Here is a 16,836-nt window from a genome sequence, read left to right as displayed (position 1 = left end):
GCGTCCCCCCCCTCCCCCACCCTGTCCCCAGAACTACACATGCTGGCTATTGTGTTTCGCAACATGTTCTCTATCTATGGCACGTCTCTGCTGGGAATTGTAGTTTTAAAAAGACGTTTTCGTATTTCCCATAATAAGAAGTTGCCAGTATTAAACTGTGTACATCCCTGGAGGTTTAGGGGATTGGAAACACTCACATTTAAAACATATAATTAATAAATGGGTGAAAATTGCTTGTGCCCATTATGGGCAGCATTAATATATATACCCACACGACAGCTAAGGTCAGAAGAGCTTTATTTAACAGCTGGTCTTATGTGTGTGACCCCTCCTGTTGTTCATTGATGAGCCTGAAACACGCACTTGTCAAGGTTCAGAGGCAAATTTTGCAAATATGACAGTAGCCATCGATCCTCTTAAGATAAGATATACTTTATTGATCACAAGTTGGAAACATTTGCGTTACATCAGCATGTGTATAGTTGTAAATATGCAGTGGTGTTTATTTGTAAATCATTTAGTATAATCACACAAATTCTGTGTTTTATATTTAATAATTATGTGTTCTTTATTTATTGATTGTTCAATACCTGACAAGGCCGGAGATGAAAATCTTTGGTCACAGGTTCCTCAACAGTGCATCACAAGACATCTTTCAATATGTGTACCTCCACCATTAAATTGTCATATTCTGCACATTTCTTATACTATCTACATACATCTTATAAGAGTATAATACATATGTATAATATCAGTTAAAATAAGTGCTTCAACATAGTTAACATTGCTGGAGGTATACACAAAGTTTTACATTCATTGCATAACTACACCGTTTGTGAATATGATATGTCAATAAACCTTAGAAAATCTTGAAAGGGATGTGCAAAATAGTCATTATATACAGTCTTTAATTAACTATTAGTAGAGAATAACGAGTAATGAACATACTTTATAGGGATTCTATTAATATCTAATAATAAAAATAATGAAATTCAATAACATGCTTTAACCACTAGGTGTTCCTTTATATCAGGTGTGCACATTTATGGTGTAAATACAGCCTATCTACCAATTGGATCAAATATAAAAGTCAGCCGAATTAGTGTTGATACTGCAAGGAAACGTATTGTGTGAAAAGAAATATAAGATGTTGTTTAATTATTGATATATTTATGATCCACGTCACGTTTCCAGTGTTGGCGGCAGTTCTTCATGTTTGTCTAGAAGTCTTCTCATCAGGGCTCTATAAATAGAGAACTACAGCAGATGTAACATTTAATGCAGCCGAACCGTGTATTACAATGCCGTTATGTGATGACTTTCAAAGAGAAAAGCAAGCACACTCGGAATAAAGTGTTTTCGGTCTGTTTCCGGTATTTGTTAATGACGATGTGATGTGAGATGTGAGACTGGAATTGCACAGGGGAAAATAACGTTTCTATGCCACCATTTTAGATGCGGGTTTTGTTAAACTAATACGTTTGCACTGTGGACCAACACTATACTTTGACGGGGAAGGGGGTAGCAATAAAGATAACACCATTAAACAGTTACACAACATAACAGAAATAATATCGATAGCAGCGTCCCTAGCTGGTAACAATACCTGGTAACAATGAAAACGTTGTATAGACACAATTTCCTAAAGTAATCTTCGTAATAACTAGCAAACTAAAGATCATGTACATCCACTGTACACATAATCTGAAATAACAACTCATATTTCTCGCATCAAATGACATCAAAACGCATTTTAATGGCTAAGTAACTTTAAATAAGCATTTTACACCGAGAATAAAACGAAGTGTTTTTTTTTTTCTGCAGGGAGAAATGTGAAGATCACGTGACATAGACGCCAGCCATTGGAATGAATGGTGAAAAAAAATGTAGGGATCCTACAATTTCAGAGGCGTTTTTGTAGAAATACTACGTCCTACGTTGTGGACCAATGTAGTTATTACACGTTTTTTTGTGAGACTGGGTTGACTTTTCAGAGCCACGTTAAGCTAAAAGATTAGCTGAGAAGTCAATAGATTATAATGTTAGTTCACGCAAAATGCTCAAATTGTGCTTGCATTAGCTTTAATAGCTTAATTCATGCTATTTGGTAAATGGACTGGATTTCTATAGCGCTTTATCTGGTCTTTATAACCCCTAAATACCCATCAGAGGTGACAACTAAGAAAGCAGAAAACTAAATTCCAAACAATATATTTTATTCTTGTTGTGATATAAATTTCAGCCTAATACTAATATACAAGAAAACAAAGTAGTACTTCTTTAGGGTTTGGTTAGCAGCTTTGGCTTGATGTCTTACTTAAACACACACATGCAAATATAAATTCACAATGTGAGCGGTCAATAAAATGTGAACACAAAGGGGTCATGCGCGGGGCATTACCCAGCTGTGTCTCCGCAGCGAGCACACAGCTTCCGGATGAACTGAGAGGTTGTGTACCACTCAACACCACAGAGCCACACACAGGCACACACACACATGCACTCTAACCTCCACTTACCACCACCCCCACCCACTGCTCAGTGCACCCTGCCTCCTGATAAGCTGGTTTGCCAGGCTTGCCAGCGCCGCTGATGGCTGCGTTTGCACAACCGCTCCATTGTTGCCGTGCAGAGTGGACAACTGCACTTTGGACCTTTCAGTCGGGAGAGCCTACTATTTTGTTTCCCTTAAGGGCATCCACTGTGGTTTATCTGCGAGCTGCCAACTACACACACACACACACTTTAAAACACTGCATTAAGGATATCTAAGGAGAGAAAACATAAACAGTAGCGGCTGCGTATCCGCTGCTGCTGCTGTTAAGTACTGTACAGTCAGTTTGCCTGGCAGTTGATTTTGCCGGAGCTTAAAAAGACTCATAAAAAGGCAGCTGAATTATCTGGGTTCCTGGAACCTGATCCACTGCCGGCTGACCTTTAGCGCAAAGCAATATTAAACGTAATAGTTGGGAGTTAAGTGATTGCAATTTATGAGTCCATTTAAGCAGATTCAATATTGGATGACAAATGATTACCTCGGTGAACTAAAGCTTACACACACGCGAAGATAACCCCGCGACACACAAATACAGAGCTTTATCAAACTTAACAATCAGCTCAGTGTCTGTCTGCTGCGCGTCTGGCTCAGCAGAGGGCTGAACAGAATTTTAAAAATGCACGACTAGAAGAAGAAGAGATTGCATATTAAAAAATCCTAGTTTTTTTGGCTCTAACTATAATAAGCTCAAATGGATGTGTATTGAATAGATGTTGCCTCTAAATATGGTCAACTGGCCAAATGGATTAAGTGTATCAAATCCATTTTCCTGAGTGCATTGAGGAAGTGTCAAAATGAAACATTTTCAATTTAGCCCCTTAAGGTCCAATATTTCTTCCTCCTGCTGTAGAACAAGCTGCTTACCCTGCAAAAACAGGCTGCAACACATCGCTAAACGTGGCCCGGGCTTTAAATTATCCTGACCCAATCCACATATTTGATTCACTGTGCAGCCAGAAAAGAGCTACATGACTTTCAGGCATTCAGCTCAGACTATAAAGAAACAATGTAGCCTACTTTGCACACTCCTCACCGTTCTCTTTTCAGCCACATCCTCTTGGATTTTATGACTCTGGTTAAAATGCAACCATTAAATATTCATGTGCGAGGGCTTTCACCCGTGAAGCAGCACCCCCCCCCCCTCTCTCTCTCTCAATCCCTCTTTCTCTTTCCAAGTTTTCGTGAAAGTGAGAAACTTTTTCAGATTTTAACTGACAGGAGCTAAATATTAAAAAAAATAAGGAGCTTTAGGAGTTCAGCAAAGTATAGACTAGTCCTCTCCAATATCCTGGCTTCTTGGCATCATCATCCTCATTATTCTTCGATTTTCAGACTGCAGTGAGTGAGACTCTTGTGGAGTAAATTAACATGACAATACAACCTGTGGAGATTACTGAAAACAAACACTCAGTAGCTGAACAATGACGCAATGAAAATTGATGGTTTACAATCACTCCCTAGAGAATAGTGAGTTTTTTTTACTCATCAGCATCATATAAACTATATATTGCTCATTCATTTTTCACTTCACGTCTTGGCTGTTTATTATGCAAAACATTTCCTATCAGCAGCAAAAGTAATGACACAAATAATTCATACTTCCCCTCTTAGAAATCAGAAGTAAAATCCATGATATATACCAGGTTAGAGCGTCTATAATGGATTGGGGACGAAATGATGTCTTCAGGTATAGACAGTAGCATAAATAAAGGCTGAAATGTGATTTTGCTGCAGTGAACATTAGGGAAATGTTTGAGGCTTTATTTGCGTTGATGTGATCCACATACAAATGAAGGGATGCAACATTCAGGGCTTCTCCAAACAAGCGATTTCCCAGACAAATGAAGCAACTGCTCTCAGACATGCACCCTGTCTGTGTGCCCAAGGTGGCAAAACACATGTATAACAACTTGATTTAAGTTGATTTAACTGCTGGAAATGTACGAGGGGGAGAAAAAATGTACCCCGGCACAATATTGTTGTCGTGGGAATAGTTCATTCATTACTGAACTAATCTTTTTAGTGATTTGGGAGTAACGATCAGTGCCACTAACTAATGAATGAACAAATGATTCAGATGTGTGTGAATAATGTCAGCTGCAAGCAAGTTTGGAAAGAATGTTTTTGCGATCGCTCTTTTCTATCAGCCACCAGGAGTCTTTCTTGTTCCAGCATTGAGCAGCTGATTAAGATAAATACATTTTTTCTTTTCACTGCACTACTTTTAAGAATGCCACTTGCCAGAAAAAGAGTACAACTTTCCATCACTGCTCGTCTTTGATCAAAGACCAATAAGAAAACAAAAAGTGGAGGATGGCTTGCGAAACACAAAAGCTTTTCAGGGCCATTATTCCCCTCTTGGAAGCCTGCCCGCTCTTTTGAAAAGGTTTTTTTCTTTCTTCAAAGCAAACGCTGATGACATTACCCATTTTACTCCCAATTAAAATGTATTGAAAACATCTAGGAATCACTGTACGGCTAATATAAACACAACTAGCTTGTCAAATTCAGACAAATACAGCGATCACAGGGACAAAAAAAGGAGCGCTGCCCCGGCCTTTTGAGTTCGTAACCAGCATTTAATCTGCTGTAATGATTTACAATATCACAAGTCAAGCAAGATTTACTGTGACAGATAGAATGGGACCCTACATAAATATAATTACAGCTCACATGATCCTCTCCAACTCCCTCCTCCAAAGCAAGAGTCTGCCAATGCCACACAAAGAGGATGCAGGCTAGCACCCTTGAGTGATTTGCTTTTTCAATTTGCTCCTTAAAACCAGCTGATGCCATACAAATTCATAAGAACAACAACAGAGCCACAAAGTATCATGGATTTATCAACGGGTGAAGAAGCAAGGTCTTGATAGAAGGCATGTGTTCTGAATAAAGGTGGTCCTTGTGGACGTGCCATTTGAGCAACAGTGTGTGGTGGTTCTCAAAAAGTCAGCTGCAGTACACTAAAGAGTCGATTTTAAGGATGGATGCTTTCAAATAGGGCTTAAACAATCATCATAAATCTGCAACTTGAGTACTTTTCTTTTTAAATATGCTTTTGGTTTCTTTGTACTACCAAATATTGTTTAAAAAAAACATCAAATCAATCTGAATCCTGTAACTGAATGACACTCAATGAAACAAGTAAACAAATCTGCCAGTGAAGTGAACATATTTCTACCTTTTTCATCTAGCAGTTTCAAAATGTTATGAGTGTCAGTAGTTTGAGAAAAAAGGACACATAAAGCTGGTTGCTGCACTTGAAAAGATACTCAAGTGTATTTGAAATGATGTTAGATCCAGTGGGCGAAGAGTTTTGTACAAGGGACTTTTAAGGCAGACGACAACAATCAGGAGGATTAAATGCACATGCTGTTCAAGAAATATATTAAAAAGAACAGAATGATAAGAATAAGCATTACATGAATGAACTGTTTCAGATTCTCTGGTCAGAAAAAGTGATAAACTGTGTGAGAAGTGGCCACACATAGGGGTAATTCTCCAAGAGAAAATCAGTGTGCTCAACCCCCCCGGCCAGCCAAGATTAGGTTACACACACACACACACACACACACACACACACACACACACACACACACACACACACACACACACACACACACACACACACACACACACACACACACACACACACACACACACACACACACACACACACACACACACACACACACACACACACACACACACACACACACACACACACACACACACACACACACACACACACACACACACACACACACACACACACACACACACACACACACACACACACACACACACACACACGAGAGAGAGGAGACAGAGAGGTGTAATGAGACACAGACACTTTCTGACCTCAGACTATTTCATCTGACTGGCGATGTTTACACCATAACTCAAGCACAAGGATATCTTCCCTCTTGTTCTCCGTCCAATATGAGGACGATCAACCCTCCCTTCCCCCTCACGCACACAACCCCTCCACCTCCATCACACTTCATGCTAATGTACAACACATTAGTGAAACCAGGCGCGCACTGTTTTCGTCCATGGTGACACGAAGGATGCTGGGCCCTCGGGTGAGCCATCCCTCTCTCTCTCTCTCTCCCTCCCTCCCTCCACATGCCAGGCACATCACGAGCGCGGCCTCACACCACAGCGTCTGTGACTCAAACATGCCCTCCTTATAGAGCAGATGGTCAAAAATAGCGTTCGCCGTCAACATTTTTGTAAGCCGTGGGACCCGTCGGGCCACATACTGTTTGCCAAGAAGAAGCAGGGGTGCAATATGTGTGTGTAAAAATAATCTGGTCAGCTCCTCTCGGTTTGATACCGACAAAGCGAGAGTGCCCTGTTGTTAGAAAAAAAGGACTTATGCAATCTGCAGCTATAAATAAGAGTGTGAAGTGTGTCTGCATATGTGTCTTGCTGCGTGTTTACGTCCAGACAACAAATCCTGATTAATGAGTATTCATCCTCAGCAGTAGTTGTTATGATATCTGCGATTACTATTAGCGAGTGAAACGATCTCTTGTGTCTGGACAGCCACCGGACGGGGGAACATAAGGAAACAGACAAGACGTGTTTACAGAAGAGTTATTTAAAAGGCACCGCTGGGACAGCACTGCACGTGGCTAAGGGCCATCATTTTACACACTGTGCCGATATACACACACAGGATTCATATCCTGAAAACCCAGGTCATCCAGAGACACAAATACTCAGCTAGCTGTTAACCCACTGAACCCTGAGCATGTAACATATTATTATATTTAGAATAAGTAAGGCTACAGAAATACTCTTATTTGACATGTCAAAAGTATTGTGCCTATTCTAGGAAACTTTGGAGGAAATGTGAACATGGATTAAACACAAAGCTCATGTCTGTACACAAAATAATAGACAAGAGGGTCAGTGTTCCTGGTATGTTAAACCATTTTGATGCAGTGTTCTTTGCATAGTATGGTTTAAAACACATTTATAATAAAGTGTTCACTTGGGGGAAGTTTTTTGTATTTTATTATTTTGGATGTTGTTCTCCCGATTGTCTTTTCCTGTTTCTTATTTTTTCTTTTTATGTATATGCCTTGGCATTACAATTCCCATCATGCTTTGGGTGATGTAAACATGAGGTTTTATGTTGACATGGAGCCATGTTTGCTGCGGGCTACACCTATTTTGTATGTCTATATTCGTTTAAAGGTTGGCAAAAACACACAATAAAATATCATGCTGCTTCAACTACTAGCAGTTCCTGTTTACACTACAGACAGAAATCACCTGCATTACCTTCACACTGAAGAAAAGGTCTTACTTTAAGGATTATAAGGTATGGTGTTAGGTTTAATTTATTCATCTTTAAATCAATATTGCTCTGATCCCGATTTACTAATTACAACACATAACAAAACGTAGGATAATCTTATGATTTCAACACAGATTAATGGACATGTTTCCAAGATGGACATCAGAAACACTGCTGTGGCTAGAAAGAGTAAAACGCAGAACAAAAAGGGGTGTGATTTTTGACCCAAAAAGCATCAGTCGAATGCTAAAGGGTTAATGTATTCCACCCATATCAAGTGCTGAAACTCCTGTCATGGTCTTCTTTCACTGCCCACAGCTGTCACGTCGGTGTATCAGCTCCGGTCTGTGATGCATGGCTTGCACCTGGGTAACCGACCGCACACAGACACCGTGTTAGATCCCAGGTGTAAGCTGACACACGGCTGAGGGCGTGGCCTTTCTGCTCTCTGGGTTTCATCATCAGTTAGACTGCTTTGTTTGAGCAGGTGAGATAAGTAAGAAATCCGAACTTCAGCAAACAGATGCCATCATACTTTCTGCTAGGAATGTGTGAAGGTGATTCACACTATCTTTTGAAATGTTCTAGGCAAAATTACTAAGTAAATAATCCAAAAAATGTTGAGAGTTTTTGTCCTGTAACTCTCACAGCTACTCTACAAACTTGCCATTTTCTTTCAAACCATTGAGGCTGGTTCAAAACTTCAAAACTTGGAACAAAAATGAATAGGCAAGTGTAAATCAATGAGTTCAAATTGTAAATCTAATTTGGCACTGTTTTACATGCAAAGCCCTGAAAACAATGCTCAGTCTAATCTTCTTTCTTATCAACATCAACGCTTGAATAACTGCTTATTTTTAAATGAAAGATTGCTCTTTTTACAAGAATGTCAATGACCTAATCAGTATTAAATACTACATCAGCCAAACCCATTAATGTATGAATTGACACAAGACAGAACATATTGCAAAATTCTCATAATTAAATGAGCAAATCAAATAACTTGTGTTTTACTCAGCCAGCAGTCATTACCCCAAGGGCATTCAATGTTCAGAAATACAAATCAGAAATGCAGCGAATCCACATGGAGAGAAAATGTGATGACAGTTTTTAGGGTTGTTTTCGTACACTCTGTCAATCAAATGCAATGAGATCACACGCGGTTTAAGCATTATTACATTACATTGCATTTAGCTGACGCTTTTATCCAAAGCGACTTACAATAAGTACATTCGACCAGGAAGACACAACCTTGAAGAAAACAGAATTACAGCATTATGACTTTTGGGTTGTCTAAAATCATAACCAGAGTCATACTTAGTTTTCAAGTGCGGTAAAATGAAGTTGGTGAACTAAATACATTTCAAAACCATGGTAAATGAATGCACCATCATTTAGAATCAATGACCGTGAGAATAAAAGATAAGCCAATGTCACTTTAGGTCATGATAGTCAGTGACAATGCAAAAGGGAAAACAGGTGAAATGCAAAACAATATTTAAATAGGCGATTCATGTCGACATGACGAATGACAAACTGTGCAACACATCGGGGATTTTATCTACTTGTGTTTTACATCTTGATCGCAAACTTGAAAGCATTTGACATTTGTGTTTGGTGTGGAGGGGAAGGGGGTTTGGAAGTATCTGGAGGAGGAGAGGGGGTGGCGGGGTGTAGCTGGGGAAAGAGATTACCCTCAGACCTTTTCTTTGAGAGCGACAGAGAATGGGGGGGGGGAAGGATGTTCCCTGTGTATTAGTAAATCCCAGTTAATTTTCCCTGTCAGAGAACAATGAGATATAGACCCCCGCAGGCTCTGTTGAATGTAATTCCACCACTTGCTCAGAATCACCTTCATTACTCATCAGAGGTGTGGATCTCTCTCCTAAATAAATAAAAAAAACCTCTGGAGCCACTACTAGACGTTGTGATGCTTCAACAGAGCCCCCCAGGAGTCTTTTCCGCACCCATTTCTTTATAGTGAGATTACACCTCTTGAGATGTTTTCTCATTTCCAGAGCAGCTGTTAGTTTCTCAGTCTATGTTGAAATTTGAAAAGGGAAATATAGCTTCCATGCAACACTATCCCGTGCTGCTATACCCTTCAAGGTCACAGGGTTGGACCTTGTTTAATTTATAGAAGCTGAGACTTAGGAGAAGCCGGATGTTATTCATGATTCAGAGCCTTTCATTTACACTTAACACTGCGGTGCTGCGCTCTGACATCATCTGCGTATGTTTTTCACAGCATGTCACATTCAACATGCATGAGTCTGCGACTGCTGGGGGCTTCGAAAGCTCCAATTATATCCATCGTAGGGTTTAGACTCACAGATTGGATCGAGGTTTTTCTTTCTCACAACTATCATGTCACTCCTGAACTCACCCAGTATTAACTGCTGAATATCACTGCTTTTTAAATTGTATTTTAATGTCTTATTTAACCTGCATGTCATCCAGATGTTCAGGAAACCTGACAGCAAATGTGAGCAAAACTATTTAAATCACAGGAATTCAGCAGATAATTGAGACTATTACATATTTTCATTATGAATTCAATTGTGCAATTAAATTGTTATGTCAAAAACATTCAGAGTCTCTCAGAGCCACAGTGATGCCATTACTAAGTTGTGTTGTCAACATTTATTGAGAGAACAATCCCAAATGACCTTAAATTCACTCCAAATATAACAAATAAAAGCGGCAAATGCTCAGTTTTTAGCAGCTGGAACCCAAGACTATAAAACGACCAATTGATTATTGAACTAATTGTCTCATGACATTGTCCAGAACTAATTTAGTGTCTTTTAGCAACAAATCTTGCTAGAATTGCAATAATTAGCCAATAAATCCATATGCCGATTGAATATTTTTCAGCAAAAACGGCAAACATTTGCTTTCAGCACCCTACATGTTAATGCTTTCTTTGCCAATAATGATAGTACGCTTGATATATTTGGGTTTTGTACTGTTGTTCAGACAAAACAAAACATTTAAAAAGACATAACCTTGAGATTTGGGAAATCATAACGGGTATTTTTGGCATTTTCTAGACACGACATTTATTGCAGCCCTCAATCTTTCACATAATTGATATTTGAAATAAAGTGGTGTACCAAGCAGGCGTGGGATCGAGCCAGAAATACAGTATTTCGACCTATTAATCACGAGATGTGTGTTTTCTGTTCCGACTAACTTCCCCTCCAGCATGGCTGCAGCTGTAAGAGGAGGCAGGCCTATTGTTCAGACTAACAAGGGGCGCAGAGGTCACTTGCATTTTCACAAGAGCTTTGCCAGAGGGGTATGGGAAGTAGCCGGCACACAAGTCTGTTTGGGATGGATCTACACTAAAGCTTTTTCTATAAAGTCACATCATTCCCAGTCTATTATGAAGGAGGATAGATTAGATTAAGTGAGATTATGCAGAGAGGGGCTCCCTAAAAAGAGTAAAAATAACACACTCAGTACTTAGCAGGCGAGTCAACAGTGGGATTAAGCCAGAAGGACACGTTCAAATCCAATGCTAATATGCACAATGGTCATCCTTCCACAGGCTCAACTCTGTCTCAAATGTTGTTGCTTCACATTTCTCAACAAGCTGCAGAAACACAAATCTGACTTGTATTATCATATTTTGGTCCTAAATCTGAAATCAATCATTTTTGACAAATCTCGAAACCTCAAATAAGGGTTGTATTTCTTCTCCTCGTCAAACCCTCATCCCTCCTGTCAAGCCCTCTCTCTCTCTCTCTGTGCGTACAGTTTGTACAATAACAACTCCTATCACCAATGCAACCAAAAATATGCACAAAGTGGTTGCACACTCTAACATGATTAAATGATGTGTGGTCTGGCGTCACTCCCAGCACCTCTCCCATCCCTCGCTCTGTATCTCTCTCCTGCATGAACGCAAACACACAGACAGACAGACACAGATTCCCTTTGCCTGAGCTGTGTTTTGAAAATAGAAGCTTCATGTTAACAGTCAACAGTCAATCTGACAGGTACAGTCTGGCCATTCCCTCCGTCATAAAACCCCCTCGGTGGGTATCTTGCTCTGAAAGTACACATGTTACTGCAGCTTTGTGTCACCATGGCGGAGTGTCGCAAATCATTACAAACACACACATGAGGAATGCAGAATAACACATGCGGGAAGATTTCGGTGGTATGTTGACGAAATGCTTTCTTAGTTATTTTTGAGTGGTGGACAAAGTATTCAGATGCCTACTGGAATAAAACTAGCATTACCACAATGTAAAAATACTACACTACAAGTCAAATTACAGAGAAAAATGCTTAAGTACATTAAATGACTTGCGTAAGCAACAATTAAATGCTGTGAATGAAAGTGGAGCTAATTTAAGATACGGTTTTCTGTCAGGTAGGTTAACCAGTGTTTTCTTTTACCATTTCATTCTGACTGACTTTCATAAAATCTACTTAAGCTTCATGGAAATATTGGAATGTTTTCGGTAACGTATAGTACCTTAACAAGTATTCGACAGTGTGCAGGATTGACTTGTCCTTATCAAAGGATCATAAGTTAAAACAAGTTTGGAAACAAATGTTCAATTAGGGTTGTGCAATTAAATCGTATTTTAAATCGCAATTACGATTTTGGCCTGCCACAATTACGAAAACAACATAATCGAAAAAAACGATTATTTTGCTTTGCTAGGTTGTGCACTGCAACATATTTGATCTTGATTATTGGTATTTATTATTTTGATATCAGTTGAATTATACGTTCAGGGTAATCAACAGTTAAAAAGATACTGTTCAAATTATTATTTGTATTTGTTTTAAAGTTCAATAAATGGATGTTTTCAAAGTCAATGAACAATCGTATTTAATAATCGTGATATCAATTATTGACCAAAATAATCGTGATTATGATTTGTGCCATAATCGAGCAGCCCTATGTTCAATACATAAAAGAGTAACATATTTACCATTATCATATGTTTTTCATGTTGAATCTTTATCTGCAGAATAACCACCAACTATAGTTTTAATACAAATGTTAGAAACCTCAATATCTCACTCTGAAATATGCTGGAGTTTGGTGTAAAATAGCACTACATTTCTTGGATAAACACTCTTAGTTAGTTTCCACCACTAGTAATCCAAAACAATCTCACTGCCAAAGATATTGCATTCTTAAAATAACCCTTGAAAGAGTTGGGTTTTCCTTCACGTAATACATTTCTAAGATTATTAACACCGAAGTGTTGTTTGACACCAAACTAAACCTCATTATTAAGCTACTACAACCGCCCACTGACACACTTTCTGTTCGGCGAGCGCCACGCTTGCCCTGCTCTCTCCTCACTCATTGAAAATAGCCATACCAGCACAGTGATTCATCCCAGGAGTTTATTCTCCCGAGCAAAGACAACACAAAAAGGACCTTGAGCGAAACCTCCACAAACCTCCCACAGGCTCTGACCGCAGAGGAAGAGCAGTCGCTTTCTTACTCGGTCGCCTTTTTCCTGTTAGAGTGCTTAAGAGGGCTCTCCGTACGCAGGAGCCGCTCGCTGTGAGTGGAATTCCCAAGAAGAATCAATAACAGTAGGACATTATCCGCCATCTAACAGCCCTTTTTACCAGCGCTGCTTAAGCACACATTGTTGGTAAAAGGATACTAACCATTTGGAGAGGGTTTGATACAGGACATTGAATAAAATATTTCAAATAACAGCATTTATCTCATAACTATTTGCTAATTGACACTGTGTTGTGTTCAGGGAATCTTTTCAAGACAAAAGCAGCATGGAATGCAGTATACAGATAATATTTCAGAAGGTGAGAGGTGTGTGAGAGACACATCAGCTCTCCTCACAGGTTGTCCGGCTTACTGCTGGAGTAATGAGGCCTCTTGTGTGTCCTCTCTGATCTGAGAGTTGAATAATTTCCCATGTGGCACAGCCATTTCCAGCTTCCGCTTTTACTCTCACCTCGCAGGCTGGGGGGGAAAGGTGAGAGGAGAAAAACTCCCACCCTGCACTGAAAACGTGTTGCCATTGTCAATCCACAGAGCCACACACAGACTGGCTGCAGTCCAGACAAACACAGATTTGCTTTAAAAGGATACACGGCGCTATTTGCTTTAAAAATAAAAAGCTTTGTTTTTGCATCTATTTTTAGTTGTTTTTTCACTGATCTGTGTCAGAAGCAGCTCGGCGTCCATTTACAGTTTCAATGCTGCCTCTCTGTGTGCTGACGCTTCTCATTGGTCAGGAGGAAACTCAGAGTTAATAAATGGTCTACTTCAGCGCCCAGACACACGTGCTGGGTTGCAGATCTCTGTTTCAATGTGTCTTTTGTTTGACGGCTGGCGTTTCAACATCCTCAACTTGAATAGAAGAAGGTCAGCCTGGTGGGGTCTGCTCCATGGTTATTCAGGAGCCCAACCTGGGGGCCCCACAGAGCTGGGGTGCATGGAAGGGAGGAGAAAAGGCAGAACAACCTCCTTCTCCTTCTGACATCACCCTAATCCATGAAGTATAAATTGGAGTTTCCCCACTCAAACAGCTTTACAAATGTGCCATCAAGTGCTTGCGAATACATTGAGACCCGTTTAATTCAGGATTTTGAGTAAAGAACAATTATCAGGTGCAAAAACAAAGGCAGCTTATACATTTGACATCACATCGAGACCGTTTCTGAACGTTTTCTTCAGTTCAGAAGGCTGCAGGCAGCAACCCAACAAGACCCTAGGATTACATGACATGAAAATAATAAACAAGCAACCAAGGCTGCTCAATAACTGGTGTCACCGCAGACGTTTTACATGACCCTCAGCGGCTGGGTCTAAACAGGCTGCCTGCTGCGAGGGACTAATGTGGATGCTGCAGCAGCCTTTAAAGCAAACGAGAGGCGAATGAACTTTTTAGCAACATAACACAAACAGGAAGGGCCCTCCTGGACATCTCACCAGAGAAAGATGATAAACATCTGCACGTGTTTGTTTGTTTGTTTGTTTGTTCCCAAGATTTTGTAGAAGCAGAAGTACAGTGCATGTGTATACAACAGAAACACACTCCCTCTCTTTCACCGTCAATGGCTAGGAGGCAGATCAGGCAGCAGCTTACTTTTTTCCACTTGATTATGCCTTTTGCTTCCTGGACAGATGTACAGCAAGTGGAAATGAGTCCAGGTCTACATGAGAGGCCCCCTCAATCCCCAACTGGTTCCATATTCAGACAGCAGGAATTTGGGGAGTCAACTTGTCAAACCCTAGTGAAGCTACAGCAGCAAGATAACTCCAGACTGTGACATAAATACAATAATATTCAATAGTTTGCACATGAGCTGCTCTTAACAAACTTCAGAAATAAACATTTAACATGACATGTATTGAACAATCCACGCTGCAGCTGCAGAGACCGCTGTCTTCTTGAAATGCCCACTGTCTTCCTGCAGCCTTCATGTAGCAGCGTTAAACACACATTAGACAAACCATGTGCTTTGTGCACATCCAAAAAGGTAAAAAGCAAGAGCTACCTTACACACACACACGCAAAGACACACACGCAAAGACACACACGCCGCGGCATGATTCATTCTGCAAGCAAAACGCATACAGGCTGCTACAATGTAGCCTCCAAGCCCCAACGCTTTGGAGATCAACGCGGCATCTGTTACTAACGAAATGCACAACCTGCTTAACAGCCCGCCGGTTCAATCCCGACGGCACACAGCAGCGTGATAGTAAATATAAAGCTGCCGTTTATTACCACGGGCTCCGACGTGCTCCTGACTGCCAATTCAAGTGGTCACTCTATTGTTGAGAAACAATCTGAGCCAAAGTGGAAACAAAACCTTTCCCGAGACAAGAGCCTCATAGCGCCACACCGGAGAACAGGCAAGTTTGCAGTTACTCACCGGGTTACAAAGCGGAGAAAGTCCTCGGTAATTTTCGGCTCTTGTTTTTAAATATCTTCCCCCCTCACGGCCACTGAGAATGGGCTCAACGTCAGTGGGTGAGTAACTGAATAGACTCGGTGAGAGCGCAGTAAGTTGAAGTGTCAAATTACATTGGCTATTCTATTACCAAAGGGACCCATGCTCGGTGGCTGCTGACAAAATGTGTCGCGGATTTTTCTGCGGAGAAGCCATGAGGAGAGAGCCGGGAGCCGGACTGAGGCTCAGCTCTGCGGCCATCTGCTGACTGAGACCCGCTCCCTGTGTGGAGGAACCATCCGGGTCTGTAGCTGGTAGCACATTGTTCTTTATTTGGTGGGATTTTGAAAGGCGAGTAAACAGTGGGGACAAGTGGGCTCACACATTAAAATGGAAATAAGGCATGCTGGGTATTTTTATTTGGTGTCTCTTTATTGATTCAATTAACTTAACGACGCATTATGGTTATTTATTGCAATTTAAAGATACATAATTTAACATAATTTAACAAAGTATTGAAGAGAGAGCTGCTATGTATTAGGTTATTCAACACTTGTACATGTCAGTAGTCATATCATAAACAAATATGAATTTCTTTTTAAAAACTCGAAAAACTTGAAATCAAATAAAACTACAACTAATACAAAATAATATTGTAAAAAAATATGTTTAATCTTTGCAAAACATTTCAAACTTCAAAAACATTCTAAAGAAATATAACAATATCATGAAATACTGATATTAAAAAACAGGATATTTAGAATCATGAATCTTTATTCAAATGAACTGTGATTTCAATATGTAATACAGGTTGTCAGCTTACTGTCAAATCAAGTAAGTACAAAGTTAACATAAGCTATAATGCTTTTAATAGCCTATTAAGCAACAACAAACACGCACACGCTCTCATTCCAGCCTATTAAAGCCATACAGTGGTTAGAGCATGTTCACGCCTGCGCTCTGCCTTCCCATGATCCTCCTCGGAGCAGACTACCACCCTCCATGTTTTGCAGTTCGCCGCTCTCTGATGGAAAGCCCTGAATAACAAAGACATGTTTGA

General features: G+C 40.1%; 1 protein-coding gene across 3 annotated transcripts in view; it reads right to left on the bottom strand.

Moving 5' to 3' along the window:
* The window catches only part of LOC117464868 (zinc finger MIZ domain-containing protein 1-like), a 116,323-nt gene extending 100,370 nt beyond the window's left edge, over positions 1–15,953 (bottom strand). The window contains exon 1 of one of the 3 annotated variants that reach the window (XM_034107594.2): positions 15,759–15,953. The gene's annotated coding sequence lies outside the window, so the exon portion shown is untranslated. The remainder of the gene's footprint in view (positions 1–15,758) is intronic. The other 2 variants (XM_034107595.2, XM_034107596.2) reach the window with 2 other exon arrangements.
* Between the last annotated feature and the right edge of the window lie 883 nt (positions 15,954–16,836).

The sequence above is a fragment of the Pseudochaenichthys georgianus genome, chromosome 19 (genome assembly GCF_902827115.2).
Source record: "Pseudochaenichthys georgianus chromosome 19, fPseGeo1.2, whole genome shotgun sequence".
Classification (NCBI taxonomy): Eukaryota; Metazoa; Chordata; class Actinopteri; order Perciformes; family Channichthyidae; genus Pseudochaenichthys; species Pseudochaenichthys georgianus.
This window is presented reverse-complemented; position numbering and strand designations above follow the sequence as displayed.